Raw genomic sequence first — 24519 nt, forward strand, 5'->3', positions numbered from 1 at the left:
CATTTATATATCACCCTTATGACAAAGGGCCTATAATATCGCATCTGCCACCCCTAGATTTTGGTAAACTGACGTCCACGCTCGTGTGTCAAGTGCGCAAGCTCCAAGGGCCTCTAACGGACTACGGTCAAACTATATTTTGGCAGGTCAGTCACCTATACCTATAGTTAAAGGTTACTTTCTCAGTACTGGGTGGGCTTCCTGAACACATATGCAAAGCATTCAATGTGGATCAGTCTGACGTGTACTGCGTCTGTTCCAACGCTCGGATTATGCCTCCAGCTCACATGTTTTGTTATTGCTTCAAGTTTTTATTAAGCACCAAAATTCTGCTATATCCAACTAACACAAAAAATGTGTTGTGCAGTGTGCTGTCTTCTCTCCCCACACATACATTTATCAAACAGAGTCCGCTGAACCAGTGAAGCTGCAGTGTAAATTACGGAGTGACTGCAGCATCATCAATTCATTCAGAACCACTGCTTCAAGAAGCTGCACGGTTCCCTAGTACTGCTGTAGTGATCATGTAGCACAACTGAGGGAAACGTACTGTAGAGGCATTACAGGAGTGGGGCGTGGGGCACAACTGACATTATGCTTCTCACTTCCAGTCTGAAAAATGTGTTCATTGCTGCACATTGTGCTCCTGAGCATGCAGGCGTTAAAGTGGCACATTAACACGTTTTAGGCAATCTAGCTCTAAAAAGCGTTGCTCCGGGACTCTTGTATCATAAATAATACTCTATAATGACTATACATGTTGCTCATTCTAACAAAAGATATAAAAGTGTGCAAGCAAACCGGACACATTGTGGAAGCAAGATTAGAGATCATACACACACGACGCCGGTTTCAAGTTCTCCCAAAAATCTTGTTGAAGCCCGGACATGGCTTATGCTAGCAGGTTCTTAATGACAGACGGTTGGTGGGTTACCATAGATGGGCACATTTTTTTGTTTATTTACCATAAACGATTTCAGCGTTTTGGGCTTGCCACAGCGAAGGTTTGTAGCCATTATCAGAGTTAAAAAAAACGACATATTTAGTCCAAATGAAATAACTAAACTAAATACACTACACACAAAAAAATGAAAAAATGGGTAACGTGCACTATAGATGAATTGTAGTGCTCGCCAAACAGTTGTTGCTTTGGACATCTTAAAACAGAAACCTATGACGTGTGGACTAACTAGGTGCTGTTGCGAGAAGTTGGGCCATGTTTCATTCATAAATCTTACTGTGGCTCAATACCTCATTAATTTGGCTCACATATTTCTGCAATGTTTGCTGTAGTGCGCAGTGTAATATTCCACTAATGTATAGAGGTGAGAGAAGGAAACTGGCCCTAATGATGTATGGATAGGATAATCATCAGTAAAAGTTATTGAAATATGCTTTTCATGGACGCGCCTACTGCCCGTCTCTTGACTCCACTCGCCCATGCACGTCTCAGTTAAAATCGATCTGTACCTCTAACTTTTCTATCGTCCAATCTATCCAGCTTCTAATTTTGCCACCTCCATCCCCCCTTATGCCTTCTCTTATCCATTATTCCATGGTCTTCATTAATCAAACTCGTACTTCTGATTGCTTGCCTCGAACTACATCTATCCCCCTCACTACACCTCTCCTTTTGCCATCCTACTCGGCCGTCCCTTTAGCGGCTCCTCTATTTCCAGAACATTTGCCTCGCTCACTTCTCCTGCTCATCTTGCACTATCATTCCAAGTTAGTATCTCCCTCCATCTTCCCTATTTCCTTTCACTTCATTTGTCTTGCTCCATTTCTCTCTCTCACCTTCTGCTCTTGCCATTCACACCCCTTGCATCTCGTTCTCTCGGACCTCTTATTAACCACATTTTTTTTATAATTTATTAAAAAAGGTCCTTAATAAATGTTCATACAGGCTCGCCATTGCATTCCAGTGAAAAATTTAAGTGGGAGCAGCATTTCTTTATTAGGAAACTACAGCAACGTTGACAAGTTGAGAGCTGATGCTCCCAATGATAATGATACATGGTGTTTAGAAAACCATTCTAAGGAATCTAAAACACTAGCCAAAAGCCGAAACTATTTGATTCAGTACGGACGGTCCTTCCCACTGCACAGTAGTAACGGCAATGGCATCCTTCTTTTGGATTAAATCCACTGTATTGGAAAGTGCCAAAAGGCACAGATGGGAAAGTAGTCACTCAATGACCATCCACTTCCCTCCACACTCATAATGCTCAAAGGTACAACTGGTAGACAGCCAAGAAGATGCTCAGAAGTTATCAAATACATTTCAAGCAGGTTACTTGCAGCAGAGACCAGTCAGGTGTGAGGGGCTCTGGAAGCCATTGCCATGCTGACCACAATGCTTGCCAGAACCCTAGGGGCAGGAGATGGGATGTCTAGGTGAGCCAAGATCTTGTTGGTACCTGTTCGAAAATACCTTTACCTGCTGCTCCACTATTGCAGTCCAGATGTAGACAAAGTGGGCCCAGACTTCCAAGACAGTTGCCAATGAGAGGAGGGGTTGAGTGACCAAGGAGCCAAAAAGAGGACTACAACTGTGACGACAAAGCTAGACCTAGAATATTAACATGTTCCGACGCCACTACACTGAGAAAATTGATCGGAAATTCTAAACTGTAGGCACCATAGAGCTGTGGTGGAAAGCGAAGTAAGCGATGGCCCACTAAGTCCCATGGGCTGAGGTGGTTTGTCCAGATCGTCCCAGATGCTACAAATGTTTTACGTATGGCAGGAAAAGACAGTATGGCTGGTCGAGGGATGCAAGGAATACAGTGAGCTGTGACACCTTACTGAGCCCGTTAAAATAATGAAAATGGAATGGTGAGATAAAATGCTATTAGGAGGAGGCAATAAGTAGGCTGGACGGAGGAGGTGTAAAGGTGTGCACCACATGGCGTTGACCATCACTGGTGGCAAATGCACTACCAATTACCATATTACGATGTATGCTTTGGAAGGAAATATTTAAGAAATTTACTTTACTACGGTGGAAGAGGACTGCGGTTCCAAACTGGTGGACTGCTATGACAATCGGACCACAAGAGCAGGGGGAGCTGCTGTGGAAGCACTTCTGGCTTACAGTATCATTTGCCAACCCAGAGGTTCGGCCTCACCTTCATCACCATACTAGCAGTCAGGAGGAGGAGGAGGAGTGGTGGTGGTGGTAACGGCACACACTCACCTAGACGTCTACCTCTTTCTCCATCATGCTGCCTCCCTCCCTTCCTTCCGGTCAGATGCCAATGAGGCATTGTTCAATCCACAAGTCTCAAGAACTCGTGTCCACCATCCTGTACGCACCTGAACGCTTACTGGTCCCTCTTTTTGCACTTATTATATCCCCCCAGTGCTTTGAAGCAAGCTTGGATTGACTTACAGCAGGGGGATACTTACTAAAGCGCCGAGCAGTAGCGCTGCAGACCTTTCCAGGCGGGAGTTCTTCTTTTGCATTTTGGGACGCGCTGACCTGCGCCACAGCACCCGGTACCCGGTCTCCTCCTGCCGCCGCAGCTCGTGCTTTCCAGAGCCCGGCCGCAGTCAGGGAGGGGACCAGAGGACTACAGCTACCGGCAGCCCTTGCGGCCGGAACCCGGAAGCCGCCTACAGCCAATCCGCGCCAGGAGGCGCATAAAATCTGCGCATACCCCCGGTGGAGCGGGGATACTTACTAAAGCGCCGAGCAGTAGCGCTGCAGACCTTTCCAGGCGGGAGTTCTTCTTTTGCATTTTGGGACGCGCTGACCTGCGCCACAGCACCCGGTACCCGGTCTCCTCCTGCCGCCGCAGCTCGTGCTTTCCAGAGCCCGGCCGCAGTCAGGGAGGGGACCAGAGGACTACAGCTACCGGCAGCCCTTGCGGCCGGAACGCGCCTACAGCCAATCCGCGCCAGGAGGCGCATAAAATCTGCGCATACCCCCGGTGGAGCGGGGATACTTACTAAAGCGCCGAGCAGTAGCGCTGCAGACCTTTCCAGGCGGGAGTTCTTCTTTTGCATTTTGGGACGCGCTGACCTGCGCCACAGCACCCGGTACCCGGTCTCCTCCTGCCGCCGCAGCTCGTGCTTTCCAGAGCCCGGCCGCAGTCAGGGAGGGGACCAGAGGACTACAGCTACCGGCAGCCCTTGCGGCCGGAACCCGGAAGCCGCCTACAGCCAATCCGCGACAGGAGGCGCATAAAATCTGCACATACCCCCCGCGTCGCGGGACCGCGCGCGTGACTAAGCCCGGGCCAAGGGCGGGCCCGTTTTAGCCCGTTCTAGACTGTGCTAGGCTGGGCTGGGCCACCTCCCTTGGTCCCACAATCTGGCCTCTACGTTTTCTACGTTTTCCACTAAAGGTACATTTTGATCTGTTACACGTTAATATCTTTTAGCCATCCATATTTTTTCTGTTTTCGTGTCAGGTTATTTTACTATTACACTATGACTAGGGGGTCAAGAAGCAAGACAGCAAAGAAATCTGCTCTAATTACCGGCCCACTCGACCAGTTTCTTTCAAGAACCAACGAGGCCATTGACCTAAGCATTTCCCTACTCGAGCGTAGGGTGTCACAAGAGCTGGCTATCGCCAAGAGATCCTCACTGGGTCTCTTTGCATCAGCGCAATCCCAACTCCAATCAGATTCATCAATCCCGGTTTTATTGCACTCAAATCCTGTAGTTGAGGTACATTCGATCCCGAAAATTGTCGATTTATCAGCTGCTAATCTCACCTCTGATTTCGACTCAACTGGAGATCTGGAGCAAACCCCAGACCTTCAGATCCCCTTAACTCAGGACCCAGAGCCTGAGATCTTGCTCAAGGGGGCTAAGGAGGGTGCCATCCCCAAACAGGGAATAGACAAAAAAAGGGTAATCTTAAGAAACCCCAAGCTATCACCACTAGTCTGAATGGGACAATTACTATTCCACTGCAGGGTGCCCATAGTGATTCCACCACCCCACTCACCATCCCGCTTGCACCTATTGCAAATTTATCAACCCCGGGTAAGGAGGGGGGCATCTGTAGCACATGCAATACCCATTCTCAGGTTTTAGCGAACCTTAGGGAACTGTTAAAGCACCACCTGCAACCCCTAGAACGGAGTATAATGGCAATAGAAAAACAACTCGCCATTCTTTCCCAGAAGCCACCGACCCAGCTTAGCCTAGGCCAAGTAAAACCGGGGTTGGTCATTTCGAACCCCCCTGGCACTAAATCTCAAGTGGCCCCCCGGACAACAGAGCTAAACCCTCCAAACTGCCAACAGCTCAGCCTATAATTACATCTAAAAAACCAGAAACATCTTCCCTCCTCATTACTGGGACTGGGAGCACGGCAGAGGGTCTGGTGACTGCTCCTTCTCAGCCTACCCTTTCCCAGCCCACTCCCATTCAGTCTATTCCTACTCAGTCCATCCCTAGCAAGGAAACACCCCAGCCACCGATCAAAAGATCCACTCTTCCACCCATGCCCCAGAAACCATCATTGAATCACCATGAAGAGGGAAAGAGGGGCCCCAGGTTCAAACGTCCAGTTCACTTATCACCAGAAGCTTCCCCCTTTTCAGTTATCCTTACGGGGGGTTCCCGAACTGCCCTTAGGCAAGGAGGAGCCGTCTTGGTCCCTTTGGAACAAGGTCGCGCAGTGGCTCAGCATTAACAGACCCCAACATGCCTCATACTCAAATCTCAGCGGTGCGCAGAGTCCCGTGGATTGGGGCTGAACCCAAAAACATCCAGGGAGATTGCATCATAGTAACGTGCCACGATCCAGATACTGTGGATTATATCTGCTCTTGGCCCGCTTTGGCTAAGAAAGGGGGGATTGACGCTTATCGTCTATCCTTTTTTTACCCCCAAGTGCATAACCTTCAAAATCTGTCAGCCTTAAACTGGGTGCAACCATCTGAGCACCAGGACCTGTTAGCCCCCAATTGGGTGCATCAACCCGAGCGTCAGCACCCGATAATTCCAAATTGGATGCAACCGTCTGAGCGCCAGCATCTGTCAGCCTCCAACTGGATGCAACCACCCGAGCGCCAGCACCCGTCAGCCCCAAACTGGGCCCAACCACCCGAGCGCCATCACCCGATAGTCCCAAATTGGGTATCACAACCTGAGCAACAGCATCCGATAGTTCCCAATTGGGCACATCCTTCAGAGCGCCCTTGGAACCATGCAGGTCCCTGGTACCCACAGAGGAATAGAAGTGGAGAGTGGGTACATCGGCCGTGGCAGTCCAGTAGAGATCACCACTCGATGGGGGGATGGAGAGGGGTACCTGTTAGCAACAGATTTGACTGTTTGGAAATGGTCGATTGACCGCCGGCCATCCCATACAGTAATGACCAGTCCCAGGGGGCTATAGGACTAGATGAGAAGATAGAGTATGTCTCGGTCTCCACTGTACCATCTTTACTTAATGATCCCAGCAACACCATACAGTTAGATGGTTTCCCGTCCCCAGGGAGGATCCTCGTTATCGAAGAGGATTCACTGGTAGATAAACTGGAGTTATCTGTAGTGCCCTTAGGGTCTGGGAAGGCTGTCCCAGATACTATGCCAGTCTCACAACGAGATAGCGCTACTCCGACCGTAGTGACGGCTGCGGGGTATACAATAATTACCTGGAACATAGCTGGCATCTCAGGTAAACTGAATACCCCTTTTTGGGAGGAGTTTACTGGGGCGGGCCACGATTTTATATGTCTCCAGGAAACATGAGTCAAGAACCCATTTATGTAGAAGGCTATACATCGTACTGTCTGGATGCTACCAGTTCTTCATCAGGTAGAGCCAAGGGTGGCCTATTGTTATTAATTTCCAACAACCTTACTAATTTTAAAACTAAAAGATACTCTAGTGTAGGAACACACAGTCAGATACTGCGGTTGGAATCTAATCAAGGCAAAGACCTAATCCTAGTTAACTTTTATAATAACAACTTTGATGCCTCCAGGGGAAATATCCTATTCCCGCTGGAAAGTGAAATCAAAAGAGCGCTCGGATCCTCAGGTAGAATGGCAGTAATCCTATGGGTAGGCGACTTCAATATCCAGCCCTGCCCTTTAGCAATGGGTAATCCTTGTGGTTTTAGGAAAGAGATGGGCAATAGTAATCTGGCAGACAGCACGGACTGTTCGCATTTTCCACACTGTAACTATGGCACGTTACTAAACAGCCTGTTAGCTAAATTTGACCTAGATCTGCTTAGCTGCAATAAAAACAAGTCCAACTGTACTTGTCCTACTTTCACAGGTAGGAATGCCAACACCAATATCGACCACATTCTGTTGTCCAATCTTAGTGAATACACCAACCTGTGGGTCAGGAAAGGGGTCCTTAGCGATCATAATAGCATCACGCTGACCCTGCTGGGTTGGGGAGCAAAGACACCCACCAAGGAATTTTGTTCCATGGACATAGCCTCTACGAGACCGAACGGCCCAAGGATTAAATGGGCCGGAATCGACCCAGCAAAAAAACACAAGGAGGTAGTAGAGCTATGTAGAAACGAGATCACCTCCTGTCTTGGAGAAGCCCCAAACCATGCAACTCTGCTCTCAAGCTTTATCAAGATAAATACTATCATAGAAGGAATATTCACTAAGAAACAACCCAAGACCAGAACTACTAGGTTGGGCTGGTTTGATAACAACTGCACGCAGTCCCTCCACGCACTCAAAAAGGCACTAAGTAACAAACCACGCAACAAAATTAACATCAAAATACTGCGTGTTAATTACAAGGTGGCCCTTTGCAACAGGAAAAAGGCTCTACAAGAAGAAGCATGGCATAATCTAAACCTAGCGGCAGAAACACAAAATAGTAAACTCTACTGGGAGACTATCAACAGTCCCTTTTTGAATACAGAGGCCATCCCAGAATTAACATCCTATGTTACTTGTAACGCGTGGGTAGAACACTACTCAAACATCTTCAATCCTGAACAGAAGCCTTTAGAAGCTTCAACCCACGAAATATCCGCTTGGCAGCCACTACCATTGGGAATAAGCCTGGATGAGGTTTATGAAGGCCTGTTACATAGTAAAGGAGGGAAGGCCCCAGGCCCTGATGGAGTACCTGTAGATCTACTTAGATTCGAAATGAATTTGTGGGCACCCATTCTAACGAGGGCTTTTAATGCAGCAGCAGAGGAGTGTTTTCCACCCTCTTGGGGTCAGTCGATTATTATACCCTTATTTAAGAAAGGCAGTAAATCTGAGGCGCGTAATTATCGCCCCATCTCATTACTGGATGCTTCAGTCAAGGTAATGAGTCGCATTATGCTGGAAAGATTGGAAACCTGGGCAAATGATAATGATATTTTAACCAAAGTACAATACGGTTTTAGGAAAGGCATGGGGACATTAGAACAGTGTGTCAATTTAGACCTCCTAATAAACAAATACACGGTAGTCAAAAAAGGTAGCCTATTTCTTTGTTTTGCGGACCTGAGTAGTGCGTTCGACTTGGTGGACCACTCTATATTATGGCAGGTTCTGTTAGAGTCAGGAGCACCCAAGGAGATTGTTCATTTCCTGGCCAGAGTTTACGAAAGACTATCATGCAAGGTACGCTACGGTCCCTTAGGCGAATGTACCCCCCCTTTTAAAGTTTCTAGAGGCATCCGTCAGGGATGTGTACTGGCTCCCCTTTTATTTTCCCTTTTTATTAACCGAATTGACTCTATTTTGTGCCAGAACCCTGCAGATGCACCATTGGTAGGAGGGAAGTCGGTCCCTATATTATTGTATGCGGACGACGCGGTGTTACTATCCCGGACACAGATTGGTCTGCAGCGCCTTATTGATAGATTTATGTTGTTCATCCAAAGCAGGAAACTACTTGTAAATAAAACCAAAACCTTTGTTATGTCTTATGGGATGAAAACCAAGAAAGTAAATCCTTGTTTCTTTATGGAAAAGGTTAAAGTGTCACAGGTCAAAACCTTTTGCTATTTAGGAATTACTTATGCAAACAATGGTACATGGCAATCTGAGTTTGATAATATCAGTCTTAAAATGATGGAGGTGCACCAACAGTATCTTCAGATTCACATCTAAATTAGGGGTGAGAAGTATTAGAGATATTTTGAATATTTACAATGTTAAATGTGTGACTTCAGCGCTGTATGGTGCGGGGGTGTGGGGCCACTGTGTTGGCCCATCTGTACAAAGAGACGAAAACAAGTTTATTAGAAAACTGCTATGTGTCCCACCCTCAGCATCAGTTGAACTGATCCACAAAGAAGTTGGTATCGAACTCATATCGGACTTAGCAGCTTTACGCCCTCTGATGTTATGGCGTTCGATCTGGGCCAAGACTGAAACTTTATTTACCCAGGAGATCATTCTAGACTGTCTTAGGTTGGACCATTCCTCGCGTATTACATGGCTTAAATATATACAATGCTGGTTCCACCTTCTTTTTCAGCTCGACATATTTCTTGACCCTAAATCTGTTGTTTCTATCCCCAAAAATGTCATAAAACAAAGGTTTCTAAACTATAACAAGCATTAGAAATGCAATCGGGCTCGGATTTATTTGAGTTTGAGCTAATGGCATTGTAAATGGTAATGTATTTTTGCTAAGTGTTATGGAGTGTGTTAATGTGGTGTGTAGTGGAATTATGTGTGTTAGATTATAATTGTAGCAATGGTGGCATGCTGTGTTTTTACATGAATATGTTTAAAACTAAAGTGTACCATACTGAGATTGCTACAATACTTAATTGTGGATGTGTAACAATCGATGCATGTACTGATGGCCGTGACTGCCTGTAGAAATTGTGCACTGATGGCTGGTGGTGAGCAGTAGCATTGGTGGTGGTGGTACTGCTGGCCGTAGTACTGGTAGTGGTAGTACTGGTGGTGGTGGTACTGGTGGTGGTGGTACTGGTGGTGGTAGTACTGGTGGTGGTAGTGGTATTGGTAGTGGTAGTACTGGTAGTGGTAGTACTGGTGGTCGTGGTACTGGTAGTACTGGTGGTGGTGGTAGTGGTAGTACTGGTGCCTGTAGTACTGGTAGTACTGGTGGTGGTGGTGGTACTGGTGGTGGTAGTACTGGTGGTGGTACTGGTAGTACTGGTGGTGGTAGTACTGGTGATGGTGGTACTGGTGGTGGTGGTAGTGGTACTGGTAGTACTGGTAGTGGTAGTACTGGTAGTGGTGGTGCTGGTGGTGGTGGTATTGGTAGTGGTAGTACTGGTGGTGGTGTTACTGGTAGTACTGGAGGTGGTGGTACTGGTAATGGTAGTACTGGTGGTGGTAGTACTGGTGGTGGTAGTACTGGTAGTGGTGGTACTGGTGGTGGTACTGGTAGTGGTAGTACTGCTGGTGGTGGTAATGGTAGTGGTAGTACTGGTGGTGGTACCGGTAGTGGTGGTGGTACTGCTGGCCGTAGTACTGGCAGTGGTAGTACTGGTGGTGGTGGTACTGGTGGTGGTAGTCCTGGTGGTGGTAGTGGTACTGGTAGTGGTAGTACTGGTAGTGGTAGTACTGGTAGTCGTGGCACTGGTAGTACTGGTGGTGGTGGTAGTGGTAGTACTGGAGGCTGTAGTACTGGTAGTACTGGTGGTGGTGGTGGTAGTGGTAGTACTGGTGGTGGTGGTGGTACTGGTAGTACTGGTGGTGGTAGTACTGGTGGTGGTGGTACTGGTGGTGGTGGTAGTGGTACTGGTAGTACTGGTTGTGGTAGTACTGATGGTGGTGGTACTGGTAGTACTGGTGGTGGTAGTAGTACTGGTGGTGGTGGTAGTAGTAGTACTGGTGGCTGTAGTAGTGGTAGTACTGGTGGGTGTAGTAGTGGTAGTACTGGTGGTGGTAGTACTGGTAGTACTGATGGTGGTAGTACTGGTAGTACTGGTGGTGGTGGTGGTACTGGTAGTGGTAGTACTGGTGGTGGTGGTACTGGTAGTGGTAGTACTGGTGGTGGTGGTACTGGTAGTGGTAGTACTGGTGGTGGTGTTACTGGTAGTACTGGTGGTGGTGGAACTGGTAGTGGTAGTAGTGGTAGTACTGGAGGTGGTGGTACTGGTAGTGGTAGTACTGGTGGTGGTAGTACTGGTGGTGGTAGTACTGGTGGTGGTAGTACTGGTAGTGGTGGTACTGGTGGTCGTGGTACTGGTAGTACTGGTTGTGGTGGTAGTGGTAGTACTGGTGGCTGTAGTACTGGTAGCATTGTTAACACACACCATGTCCCTGTTCCCCCAGCCAGACTCAGAAAGCTTCTCTGCAGTGCCACCACGAAGCCGACTACAGTCAATAATGAGTGCCATGAAGGAATCCATGAACAATCCCCAAAGCATCCACGTTCCAGCAAAGCACTGCGGCGCACACAGAAGCCTGCCAGGTCCCTGAGCATCACTAATGACCCCGCCGGCCCCTACTTGCAACGTAATATCTCAAAACACTGGCAGGGAATGAAGACTGGCAAGTACAAAGCTGTGCTGTTGCGAGGGAAAACGTGAAAGAGCAAAATTTGCCAATTTTTCCCTGTAACACACCGTAGGCAAAAGTACCATGCTGACGAGCCTAGGCTACGTAAACCATCCGTAATGAGCACCGCGTGATTAGCCCGGGGTTCTAGGAGCACTTAGTAATGTCACCCAATGCCTAAACCTCCAGGCGCGGGGGAAAAGTGAATTTTCTTAAAATTACCCCTGCGTACTTATATATCATCATCACGCTTCCGACGGATAGTGATTCACGCTTCCCAAGCGTGTAAGGAAAATGAGAATGGCCCCTAACCGGCTACGTACTTAGTGCGCTTCACAAAACAGGCCTGAAAACTAATTGTGCACCAACGCCTATGGTAAAAGTCCGCGCCATATAGGAAGGGTCTAAATACATAAATTAAATATAAATAAAGCGATCGCACCAAAAGACAGGAAAAGCGGAAGCCCGCCTGCCGGGTAGAAGGATGGACCACTGACCCGACAAAATGGCCAGAGCGGAAAGGGGGTGGGGGAGGACGAAAATGGCCGACGAGCTTTCGCGCCATTTCCCCCCCATCGCCAAAGATTAGTAGCCAACCTCCCGACTATGTCCACCCCGTTGAACCACCTGCTCGCCCCCCGCAGGCGCAAAGTTACCGCACAGAGGGAAGCCGGACAGCAGAGGCGATGAACCTGAAATAGCATTCTATAGTGTTGGTTCCTGGTGCGTGCCACTTACGGGGGGCCCTAGTGATCCACACTATGCGCCAGCTCCCCACACGCAAACTCGGCCCGCAGAAAACACCGCGTGGAGACGGTACCGATGAGAAAAGGATGCCGTCCCGTCTAAAGTTCAAATAAATAAAACGAAAGAGACACCTTACTTCTGTCAAAACTGAACTCTTTCCTAAAAGAATCCTTGCGAATAGGTTTACAGTTTGCAATGAAGACCGGAAATAAGTAACAGGGTCAACAACCGTCCAAAACGACACCCCTGCAACCGCTTAACAGGATCCATTCACAAATAAACGTCCCGTCCAGAGAACTACCTTCAGGCGGGCATACCGTTGGAGGTGAATCACGAAACGTTGTGTCCTGTGAAAGTCTCGGGGGAAATCCTAGCCACCCCTCTTAGACATCACAAATACAGCAATGCTTGGACTGCTCCTTCCCCACGAGTGTTAGAAGGGGGGGGTGGGGGACTAACAGTCGACTCCCCTCCCTTGCGGCTCCCTCAGGCTATGGCGAGAATCTCCGCGTGAGTAAAGCCTACGCTCAAAGTTATCGAACACTTCTGATTCACTCCTGATGCAACTTCTTCGCACCCCTCGCTAACGCAAGGAAAAGTTATTAACTCGGTATAACTACTTAATCTGAAAATAATGGCACACTAGAAACTTCTGCTCAGGAAATCATCAAAGCACAGTCTGCACCTTCACAAAGAAACTACTCACCAAACTCGCTAGATCGGGCAAACTCAAAGCTCCGCTCGCCGCCGCAGCCCTAAAGCGCTGCACCTCTGCCCGCGGAGCGCGGTCAACTAATGCCTCCTAACTTACACGGGCATTGCGGGCTTAACACTAGAAGTGTTCCTGCCGACGGTCTGAAACTGGCTTGCATGGGACAAGCTCTAAAGCACAAGCCAACTACAATCGTATCCGAGAACGGAATCCAGGGCAGCAGACCCGGGATCGCCCCTTTCCGAGCTGTGCCAAAATTGCCACTGTTCAATGATGAGCGGAAAACAGCCTCCCCTCGTGCAAAGGCTCTCCAATACAAGGAAGCTGCGCGCTGAGAGCTGCAGAATTGTGAACGCGCCCGGCCATCTGGATTCACTAACGGAGGCACCCTGACAGCTCCTAATTATAATTTATGTACTTCTTTGCGCGAGCACGAACGAAATATGCCCAAAATGGCGGAACAAAACTACATTTACCCTATCACTTCAAGCCTATTAAAACGAAAACACAAGGAAGACGAATCACTGGCCAGATGACAGAAAACGCTAAGGAATGTGTGGAATTCCTCTCGCCAAGGCCCTAAGGATACTTCTTTTTTTTCTTATAACATTAGGATCTCAAAACTCCTCCCCCACTTACAGTGGGGAGGAGTCCGAGCCCTAAAAAGGAGTACCGTGAAAGGGTGTCGGGAACGACACAATCTGTGACGCTTTATCGGATTGCAACCTAACTTTGGGTTTCCAACCTTACCTCTCTGGTGTTACCCGCAATTCTCACCGGTTTGTCTTAACACGCTTAAGGTTGGGTATCGTACACCATCTTGTTGCATTTCCCGTCATGAAAGTCAGATCCGTTACTGTATGCCCCTGTGATAACATCTCACGTCAGAGTAGTTGTCACTTTTTACTGTTTTGTAAATTTTATCATTCCCTTAGGGTAACATATTTAAAGCCCATCTTTTTAAAAAATAATGTTCGCTCCACGAAGACTGCTCTACAGCTACTACATTCTTTGAAGGATCTGGACATTTGCTTTTTCGTAGCTTCATATATACTAAAATGTACAGCTGCCAGGAAGGCCATAATTATCTGATACATCTAATTGAGCCATGATCTAATTTTGGATCCCTGTCTGTATATTTGTATATTTGTCCATACAGCTGCATGATTCCTAAATGAATTCAGTTTTCGTCGAGCGACAAATAGTTTTGTATTACCGTTAAAATGTACAGCTGCCAGGATGTCCATAGTGATATATTTGATTGAGCCATGTCTCAATTTTGGACTCCTGTCTGTATATTTGTATATTTGTATATTTGTTTATATAGTTGTATGTTTTAAATGAATCTAGCTTTTATCGAGCATCTTGATCTTATTGAATTTTTAGGAAATGTTTGTTATTTTTTAATCTGCTGCTTGTATGATTTGTTTGACAAATCGAATAAAAGCTTATGAACTGAACTGAACTGACTTACAGCAGAACACAAATAACGAGCATGACATAACACAGTTGGTGCAGCAGCTGCACTGTGTAGGTGCCGAGGTTCAAGGAGCGGTTCAGACGCTCCAGGACAGGGTGAAGCAGCTGCCTTTTTCATCAAATCTGCACTAAGTGCTACTGCATGTGTACAGGCAGATACACTATTCAACGGCCACAGAGCAGACTCATGCAGCTGCATGTTGTGCAAGCAACGCACTGTTCACAAACTGCAGCGCACTGAAACAGCTGTTCACAACAGCGGTGCACTTACAATCCACTGCACTGTACAGCAGCTGCAGTAGAACTGAGCACCTGCACTGCTCTGTTGCAATACAGGTTCGGCCTGTTGCACTCTCCATCCACTGCTCTACAGGCATAAAAGGTGAAACTGTTGAGCAGCTGCAGTAGCTTTAAACTGCTAAACTGCTCATTTTCAGCAAAGGGGCTGAAAACCGAGGCAGAGAAACCCCTGGACAGTGGGCAGGGTAAAGGACACACCAACAATCGATTAATAATAAGAAACGGCAAATTAGCACTAGACAATCCAAAGTAAACACCTGGTAAAATCTTCTGCTCCAGCACATGGGTCTCCGAGCACCCGTTAACAGTGGAAACTCTATAAACATTTGACAGGATCTATATATACTTCCCAGACTAGTACATTAGTACAAGAGCAGTTAGTTATTCGCTCTAGTCACAGTCAGTTGAGAAAGCATCACCCTCCAACCGCATACGATCAGTCATAATTACGTGCCATGGGAATATTAAATTATGTAGTAGAGTTTGATAAATTATGCAACAAGAAAAAGAAAATATAGTGGCATTATGCTGCACATATTGAAGGGTTGATACTCCCCTATTTTGTCATTTGTATGGTCCAGCTTGACAGTGCAGCTGTTACTAGAGAATTTATGTGAGCATCACCAGAGAGGGGCTTCGACTCCGCCCACAAGTTGGGAGCCAGGAGTACATGTTTTGATTGGGCAGAAAATATGTATTTCCACAACAAAGTGCTTGTCCTACACAGCAGTGAATATTTGTTTATTTATCCAGATGCCTGAACTGTAACTTTCAGGAAACACATAAGACATTGGTTGCATTGCTAGTAAGAGGCCTTAGATAACAGGATCATTTATAGCCTTTTTCACTGGCAGCAATACAGATGGGAGGAGGGTAGTCTTTAACATACATGATTTTTAGTTCTGGCTTGACAGTGCAATTGGCATCTGACCTTTCAACCTACACCAATATTATTTAATTGTTTGTTGCTTCCACATAAATACGTATCCATTCCCATGATAATTACTTGTAATGCTTGAAATTACCATACAACATTATTTAAAGCTGACCTATTGTCATTGCCAGTGCTGGTTACATATGTAAACACTAGATGGCAAAAGGATTCACTTTATTAATATCCATTTAGCACCTAAATGCAGCTATCAGCAACTGAAAGGTAGCCTGCCTCTGCAGAGCAAACTTGTGGTAGCGTTCAACTGGTGTGGCTTGACAGCATAGCTGTCACTAATTAAGTGAGAATCACCAGGAGAAGGGCTTTAACTCAGCCCACGTTGGGAGCCAAAGGTACATGTTTTTATTGTACAGATGTTGCGTGCTTCCTCAAAAAAGTGCTTGCCCAGCAAACAGCTGTTCTGATTGTATTTATTTATCCAGCTGCCTGACCTTGATTTTTCAGGGCCACACACATGATAATGTAATGCTATTAAAATTCTTAGATTACTAGATAATTTAGGGGGGTGCTTCCCTGGCAGCAGCACAGAAGGGAGGAGGGCAGTCTTTAATCTACAAGGAGTGTTATGTCTGGCTTGTAAGTGTAAATGGTGTTTGAGGACTGGCTTGTAAGTGTAACTGCCACTTGACATTTTAACCTACACCAATATTATTCTACAGTGCAATGCTTCTACACAAATATCGCCCCATGTACATGCAAGCTAGGTATAATGCTTCACATTACAATACAACATTCCTTTATAGCCAGGCCTAAAGGCATTGCCAATGCGTGTTAGCGACGCAAGATCTGTTTAGCTACAAACATTTGTTTTGTTTAAAATGATGCAGGAAACGCGTCAGCATCACATAATTCCAAAGGCCCTGGTCATAACTGAACTTACTTCAGGCAAATGACAGCTGGCATTTAGGCAGAAGGCCGCAGCAGACAAACTCCAACTGCGAAGCACTGCGCAAGTCAGCCCACTACATGCTCAACATCCACAAGTAAACCATCCTCCACACACACTCATGCTGCGGAGACGTTTTAAGGCATGGGCAATTGCCCAGTGCCCCCACGTTCCGGGGTCACCTCATAATGTAAATGCCAAAGCTGAAATCCCTGCCAGAATAACATTGCTAATTTTTTTTTAAAAAAGAAAGGATTGTTTTCTACTTTGGCAGCTGGGCATGCTCAACACCACTACAGTCCAATTTATTAATAGTTTGGGCCAGGAATACCTGACACAAAGGGATACTAAGCAGCACAAACTCTTGCAAGGATATTTACTTGTCTGAGCAAAAAGCATTTAAAGCTCAAAAGGTGCCCTGCTTTTGCACCACTTTGCATCAAGGGGGCGTTACTTCGGTGTAATTTGAGCTTATTAGTATTTTACACAAAGCTTGACCTACTGGGACAGTCACAGTGGGCTTTGCATAAAAAACATAGCAGGTGCCAACATAAAGAAAGGTTTTCATTTCTCCAAATATTCCACACATTGGATGTGTCATGTCCTGTACAACACACACAAAATGAGTGAAATGGTTAAGAATAGTCTAGACATAGACTTATAGTGAAAAACTATGCATCCAGTACAAGTTCAATGCTAAGCAGCAAGCACACACTTTTGCATCATGGTGCGAAGGTGGTGTATGGTAAAAGGCAGCCTGTTTGTGTGCCAGTGCAGTGGTAGTGAGCATCAGTTGTCCCTGTATTAATAAATTAATAAATATGGGTCTGCAACACTTTCTCCCTCTTGCGTAATGCAGTGTAGCAAGCGACTACTGCGCTGTGCTGCACACAAAAAAGAATCTGCCCCTTAGTGTGCATGACTGGCCTGTCCAACCTTAACCCACACACTCAGGCAGCTGGTGGGAATTCACTTGAAAAACAATCTTTTTCGGTAATTTCTCTCTCCTTACTTCACTTCATCTCTTCTACCTGAACCCCATCAACCTCTTTCTCTAGCTCTCCTGATCTATGGACCTTCATCCTCTTGCTCTATGTCAGTTCTTTCTGCCTCAATGTCATCTACCTCAGATCTCTCAATATACTTCACTTGACATTAGCTCTCTCTAAATCTCTCATGACGTTATCCCTTTCTCTATCACTCGGTGCCTACATCCATCACTCTAGATCACATCTCTCTTCCTCAATTCGCTCCACCTCATCACTCTCTTTGTACTGCTCTTTTTCCACCTGATCTGCCTGTATCGGTCCACCGTCTACATCACTTCTCGTCTATCTGTACCTCACCTCTCTATGTTTCTACTACCTTACCTCTCACTCTTTCTCCCTCAGCCCTTTCTCTCACTAATTCCCTTTACCTCCCTTCTCTCTGCCTCACCAAGTAACCCCCTTTATCCCACCGCTTTCTCTCACTATGTAACCTCTGTTGGCTTTTATTTGCCTATCTAAATATCTTACTCCCTTTTGGCTGTCTCTACCTCTTTTCCTCTATGATCACCTTCTCGCTTTGGTCTCATTCTCTCTCACACCAACATAAATCCCTCTCTGCTCCATTTTAACTCACCCCCTCCACCTCAACTATCTCTCACCACCTCTTTCTTTACAGATCTTTTTCCCTTACAAACTCTTCCTCTCACAACTCTATTTATGTTTAAACCTCAACTCTTTTCCTCTACTTCACATATGTCTGTCAACTTCCTCTTTTCACTCTACACCACATTTTCTTTCTACCCTTCACTCTCTCCCTTCCCCACTCTATTATCGGGTCACATTTTTCTACATCTCATTTCTCTCGCTATCTTTCTACCTTGCATCTTTGTTTTTTTTACCAACTCTATCTCTCACGGTCTTTAACTTGTTTTAATTTCTCGCTCTCTTTTCTCCCTCTCCCTCCTAGTCTCTCCTTGGAGTAGTATACTACTCTGCCTCTCTCTGCATTTCTTTCTCCCTCGCACTATCTCTTACTAAAGCTCTACAATGCATTAAAGCTTGGGTACTCACAAACATTTTCCTGGGGAGCAAAGTGTTTGCCTGTGATGTGATCGAGGGCTGCATTGAAGCCAAAAGGGTGGCAGTCAGGAGGAGGGGTTTCCAAGGAGTGGTGCCAGTTCGGTGGGTGTACTGGAAGCAAAGCATATACATCTACTGAATTGCACAATGTGAATCCAGAAAACCTGGAATTAAATCAGTTAAGGATAACCTAGTTACTTCCTTTGTCTATTTTTTTTGTTGGTCTATTTATATAGCGCAGCTTATCACCCATGAGGGTATCCAGGAGCTGGCCATGGGTTGGGGGAGATTAAGTGATTTTCCCTGAATCACGGGATGTTGCACCAAAGTAGAGACTCGAACCTGGATCCCCAGCTCCTGAGTCGGCAGCTCCGGTCGCTATGCCACACGCTCTCCCCTACTTTAACGTAAATTAACCTTTACATAAAAGGCTTGCCTGTTTATTGAACTTATTTTTCAATGTTAGTGTTGAGACGAGTAAACAGCAGCCCAGTGCTGCTTTTGACCAGGGGGCCGCGAGTAAAGGTCAGGAGGGCTGAACTTTGCGCATCACTGCTCTAAAGCCTTACCTATTTCTCTACATCTCTTCCTCCATCTACCTCTCTTTAATTTTACTTCTGGCCACCTCACCTCTGTACTTTACTTCTCTCCCTAACTCACATCTCTTTCTACATCATCTCTATTTCTACCCCCTTCCCTCTACTTTTCGATTCTCCCTATAATGTTCTCTTTAGGTCTGTGTCCATCTCCTGTATCCTGTCCTATCCCACTTCTCTTAGTCACGGCTGTCTAGTCAGAAGTGCGCTCATATAAAGAAGAGAAACGTGATAATGTAGGGGAAAAGGAATTAGGAGAAAGCTTTAAGATTTTAACCATTGGAATGATGAAAATCCTGAGGGCAAGGCATTGATTTTCCCTGTTTTAGTAAAAACGCAAGTAGTGAGGGGGCTATACTTGTGATTACGATTATTCAACAACCAACGCTTCAATATGAAGCACTATGTGCATGTCATATGTTAAGATTATGCATTAGTCCACTATACATCGAACAGGTCACCCTTAGCATGGTTTTCGTACAATGAGAACAAGCAGGTTAGGTATGGACCGTCACAAACCACGCTGCTGTTCCAAGAAAAAAATAATTGATGATCCAAAATCGAAAACCAAAGGCTTTATCAAGGCTTGTTCAAGCATCCTTTTGGTACTAGCTGGCTGGTGAACAGATTGACCTCATGGCTGTTTATGCGGCGTGTTTCTGAACATTTAGATTTCAGTATTGTTTGGCATCGCGAGGGCTTGAATGAGCCAAAAGGGGGCGATAATTGTAAAGTTGTTCCAAACAGGTGGCCACAAAATATATACTGCCCTAAAACACTTAAGATGTCACCGGTGTGCTGAGAAACACATTTCTAAGGACATTCCATACCCTCCAAAAGGCCCACCAACAGCAACTAGGATTCGGGTGGGAATCACCTGCGGAGCCACTGACGCATGAACCCACTGCCACTAAGAACGTCTCTACAAAGTGCCAGGAATGGAGGCCCATCAACTAGCAATGGCTGTGCTGTACAAACAACGGGTGACGTAACATAACACTCTCACATATTAGCGAAAGCAAGCAGAGCTGGCTGCAGTGCTCAGCAGGGCATCGGGCGCTGCAGTAGAACAGTCCCGGGGTGTGCTCGCCTCAAATGCTGGCGCGCACATATTTAATTTAGTTAAGTTTCCGCAGACAACGTCGCATCGAAAACCCTTTCCATAATTACCTTTCGTCCGAGAGTGCAACGATAGCATTTCCCAAGAGAGGCGCACCAGGCCGGTTCTTTCCACTGAGGAATGTGGGTGGGGCTGTGCTGGGCGTGGGGGCAGGACCCCGTGGCACCAGGCGCATACCCCGCATCGCTGCCCCGTGCCTCAGCACTCCCAGAGATCTAATGCTCTTGGTACGGTGGGTTCCGCATCAGAGGCAGGCTGGCTCGTACCAGAGGGATCAAGTTCTCTCCAGAGGCGGCGGACGCCTCTGAAGCAAAAGGTAATGTTTTAAACGGAAAAAAGTAGGATTTCCTGGTGTTAGAAGCAAATGAATTCGACGTGGACACGGACACTTGTCAGGCTGAGACTGTCAGACAATGAGAGCTGGAGTTTTCGCCAACTAAAAGAAGTTCATTTCCCTGACGTGCAGATGGGGCCGAGACTGTCGCATGCAGTGCTTATGAATAAAGTAGAATGATACAATATAACAAAGGCACTGGCATGGGACACCCCGCCCAGTTCGCCTGGAGCTATGGATTCGCCTCTGTAAACTATGTGCTTGTGAAAAATGCCACCCCTCCAGCAGTAACCGAGCCCATGCTTATCCGCTCAACAAACAGACGGGGGTCGCCCTCTGGGCCCAGGCGCCGACCTATTGTCTGCAGAGGCTCGCTCGACACTCGCTGAAGTGACGCGCTAGGAGGCTCGGTCCAGGCCTACTCAAAACTTTTCGAGCTGGAACAGAATACCAACACCGCTGTAGCACAATTTCCATTTTACTGGTTTTATAACAAGCATTGGCAAAGCCAACAGGTTTCGCCTATGCTATATCTATGGATGTCTTTTTTTTTACATGTTGCACATGCTGTGCAACATGGCTTAAACAAAAAATAAGAGCTATGACGCGGTTAACGCTGGCCGGGTCATAGCGCTTAAAAAAAAAAAAAAACTTTAAGCCATGTTGCAACAGCTGAAAAAACTGACAAAAGCCAACAAATTTTGCACAGTCGAAACCTAATGGCTTTGCCAATGCTTGCTGTGCTGAAGAGGACATAATGGAATAAGGAGGAAATAAGTCGCAAAGCAGCAGAGTGGGATGTAGAGATGGGTGGGAGGAAAGACAAATAAGCAAATAAGGTGAAGAGAGGTGCAGGGAAGAAAAGAAATGTGGCTGGAGTGGGGAGGGGAAAAGAGAAAAGGACGTTATGTTCTAAATGTGCACTTGGGTTGCACTCCAACAAGGACAAAGGTACTCTGCACAACGAAAACTAAAAGAAAATACAATGCACATGGAAAGACCACCCAGTGTTAGAGGGGCACCTTACAGAGTTTGTGTTTATGGCCATGGCAGTATATCGTATTTGCATAGCAAAGGCCTGGCTAGACAGAGCTTCTCTAACTTTCCAAATCTGGATTGCCAGGCTGCTCTCTACATATAATCTAGAGAAAGCAATATATGACAGGAAAGGTCGCAGAGCAAAAGCCTTGGGAGGCAAAATTTGGAGCCCTATAGTACAATGGAAAAGAGGGATGAATGCTGGCACTGAGACAGGATCCTTTCCTATAGGCTTTTAGGGGTAACTATTCTGGGTTTTAGCTTCCCTCTCGTTTAACTTGGTTATTTAACTTTTGCTGCTGTTTAACGTTAAGGGCCTCCAAGGTAATAGAGGGGTCTTAGGAACTGGAAAGGGAAACTGTATTAATACAAAAAATGTGTTTTCTAAGGATGCACTTTCATGCTTACTTTTCTTTTGTGTTTTTTCTTTTTCTTTTTCTCTAGTGCCAAGAGGTTTACTTTGCTGTCTGGAAAGTGTGGAAATATGTATTGATTAAGTGTGCTGTAACACTGGTTTGGAATATGTGTAAAAAAATCTTTTAAATTAATTAAAAAAAAAAAAAAAAAGGAAAGACCACCCAGTGACTTAAAGCGGTCTAATGTCATTGGGACTTGTAATACATGGAACAAGTATCAGCTTGTATGGTAGCTGGATAAGGATCTCGCACTCAAATGCAAAATGTGCAGAAATTATCGTTCTACAACTACAGTGAGTCTGTGCATGTTATCAATAGCCACTGCTGCTACAAAGAATAAATCAATAATTCTTTAACTGCTGGAATCTTTCCAGAAGACCTAAAAAAGGTATACATACGCCCATTATTAAAACAAGCCTGGAACCGCATGACCCCAACAAGTACATAGCAATTATAAAATGGGCCTTTCCTGGGCAAACTGATAGAAAGAGCATTGCCCAGATGACACAATTCAATGAAGATAACTCCATACTTTCAGATTACCAAATAGTATACCGCCCAGGAAGAGGCACTGAATCTGCCCTCATGGTCATCTGGGATGAAATTAAAAAACACAGTAGATCGGAACCAGGTTGCTGCACTACTTCTCACTTCTCAGCTGCCCTCGACACAGTTGACCAATATACTCTAATACAAGGACTCAAGAAGCGGGCATAGAGGGGACTGCTCTCGACTAGATCACTTCATACCTTCAAAACAGAACAAATGTAATCCATACTCCACCTTTGCCATCCAAACCGTACTTCAGAAAAGCAGTGATCCATGAAGACTATCATCTCACCTATTGTTTTCAACATCTACATTAAGTCATTACCAGCAATGCTTTATCAATTTCAGCTCACATACTATAACTATGGAGATGACACACAAATACTTAAACTGGAAAGCCCCAAAGACATTGGAAACTCAAAAATCTTCAATTGCCTCAAAGCCGCTGATCAGTGGATAACGTGGACGCATCTCAAATTGAATCCTTCCAAATTTTAAATAGTCCCATGTGGCGACTAAAAACATTATGTCCAAACTCTGTACCTGGCCTGACGATCTGGGACCACTTCCTAAAGTATCAAAGGAAGTAGGAAACCTTGGAATTACCATGGACTCCAAGTTATCAATGAATGCCCATGTAGAAAAATGAGCAATATCAAGCTTCAATACTATGAAAACTCTACAAAACATCTTTCCCTCACCTCAAAACCCTACCGCACAAAAAAACACAGGTGATACATATTTCTCTGTTTAAGTAGCCAAACTATGGAAATCATTACCCCAAACACAAAATCCACGAATAACTATCTAATCTTCAGCAGCCTACTCAGTCAGCTCTTTCCTATATAACCACCATACTAAGAAACTAATGTACAGCATATCCCCGTGTATGTAAACATTTATAATTTGGTTATATGCATGTATCTAGATAGGTGTATTCCTGTGCACAAATATGTATAAGAGCGATGTTTTTTAAAATATACAGATATTCCCTAGGCCTGCTTAACACACATATAATAAAAAAATTATATATATATATATATATATATATATATATATATATATATATATATATATATATATATATATATATATATATATATATATATATATATATATATATATATATATCTCCATCCATGGAACCTTTTCGGAAAGGCCACGAAAGAAGTTAATAAAACACTTTCTTTATTTGCAGCATGCTGGTGGTAAAACATGACCAGGAAACCACTTCAAAGTTCAGTAGCCAGACGCGTTTCAGGAGTAACCTGCTCCCTTCTTCTGTGGCATTAAAAGAATGGACTCGCTGCATTTGTTAATTTCAGTTCGTAATAATGAATTTACCACTTTATTCCTAATGTACAAAAGAAAAAAAAACTTTGACTCTCTCCAATGCACTACTCTATGTCTCGCCCTATACCTCTCTTAATATATCCTCTCCCTCTATTCTCCAACTCATCCCAAAACTCATTCTACTACTATGAACTCCAAAATGACCCTTTCTAGACTCTTCTCTCCTCTCCCCCTCCATAGCTCACCCCAAACCTCATTTTACTATGATCTCCAAAGAACCCTGTCTAAATTCTTCCCTCATGTATCCCTCCTTTGATTCATTCCAAATCTCATTTACTAGTTTGATCTCACTAATCCCTTTTTAGAGACTCTTCCCTCCTCCATCTTGCTTTTTACTCACCCCAAACCTTATCTTGCTACTATGATCTCTCAAATAACATTTTGTAGACTCTTCCCTATTTTATTCCTCCATTATCCTATTCAATCCAACTAACAGGCTTGCATGCCCACCGCTCAAATTAACTCATATTTCCCTATACAAATGCACTACTAATCCCCTTTGGGTTCCGAAGTACCGTGCTACTAGCTGAAAA

At 45.4% G+C, this 24519-nt stretch overlaps 1 protein-coding gene across 2 annotated transcripts in view; it reads right to left on the reverse strand.

Moving 5' to 3' along the window:
• Window positions 1–24519, reverse strand: part of CD151 (CD151 molecule (Raph blood group)) — a 160019-nt gene that overhangs the window by 116222 nt on the left and 19278 nt on the right. The window contains exon 1 of one of the 2 annotated variants that reach the window (XM_078682795.1): window positions 20347–20411. The exons of the other annotated variant lie outside the window; for it this stretch is intronic. The gene's annotated coding sequence lies outside the window, so the exon portion shown is untranslated. Of the gene's footprint in view, window positions 1–20346; window positions 20412–24519 lie in introns of those variants that run through there. 2 annotated transcript variants of the gene reach the window in all.

This window comes from Lissotriton helveticus, chromosome 3_1 (assembly GCF_964261635.1).
Source record: "Lissotriton helveticus chromosome 3_1, aLisHel1.1, whole genome shotgun sequence".
Classification (NCBI taxonomy): Eukaryota; Metazoa; Chordata; class Amphibia; order Caudata; family Salamandridae; genus Lissotriton; species Lissotriton helveticus.